Consider the following 866-nt stretch of genomic DNA (forward strand, 5'->3'; position numbering starts at 1 on the left):
TGGAAGATGTGTAGATTAGCCTGTGAGGAAGCCATAGTCCTAGAGGATTCGAAGTCAGGTATAATTATTCTCCTGTATAAAGGAAAAGGGGGAAAAAAAAAGTGTGGTAATCATAGGAGCATTTGCCTTCTTAGCATAACAGGAAGAGTATATTGTAGGATACTTATTGACAGAGTTAGAGAAAAAACAGAGGAATTATTTGGATTGGAGAAAAACAGTGATGTTCTAGGAAAAGAAGCGGTTATGTAGATCAGATATTCGTCCTAAGATTTTTACTGGAAAACTTTCCAGAAAAGGGAAAGAAATTGCATGTGGCCTTCATGGATTTGGAGAAAGCATATGACAGAGTGGATAGACAAGGAATGCGGAAAATATTTAGAACATATGGAGTACTTGGGAAGCAGTTGAATGCTGTGAAGAGTATGTATGAGGATGCTAAGGCTGCAGTTCGCGTGGAGTGAGAACTGAGTTAATTTTCCCATCTTAACGGCCATACCACGTTGAGTACACCGCCTCCCGTCCGATCAGCGAAGTAAAGCAACGTTGGGTCTGGTTAGTACTTGGATGGGTGACCGCCTGGGAACACCAGATGCTGTTGGCATCCCTACGTGTCAAGTGGGGTTGGTGGAGGATTATTGTCCCTCCCTGTAAAACAATTAACTCTAAGCCCTTGGCCACCCCGTCCGGGATACATGGCGTCTGGCGATGAATGAATGAATGTTGGATTGAAACAAGGATGTCATGTCTTCATGGTTGTTCAATCTCTATACGGATACAGATATAAAAGAGATACAAGGTAAAGCAGTGGATGCTGGATTGAACTTAATGAGAGAGGGAAGCGTTTGGAAACTTCCTGTACTGTTGTT

The 866-nt window shown here is 42.5% G+C and overlaps 1 non-coding gene across 1 annotated transcript; it reads left to right on the forward strand.

Moving 5' to 3' along the window:
- Positions 1–482: 482 nt before the first annotated feature.
- Positions 483–601, forward strand: LOC145408970 (5S ribosomal RNA). The gene has a single exon (XR_013899026.1). It is a non-coding gene; the product is annotated as a 5S ribosomal RNA (ribosomal RNA).
- The last annotated feature ends 265 nt before the right edge of the window (positions 602–866 follow it).

The sequence above is a fragment of the Coenobita brevimanus genome, chromosome 8 (genome assembly GCF_032717465.1).
Source record: "Coenobita brevimanus isolate Jiangsu-jjx chromosome 8, ASM3271746v2, whole genome shotgun sequence".
NCBI lineage: Eukaryota > Metazoa > Arthropoda > Malacostraca > Decapoda > Coenobitidae > Coenobita > Coenobita brevimanus.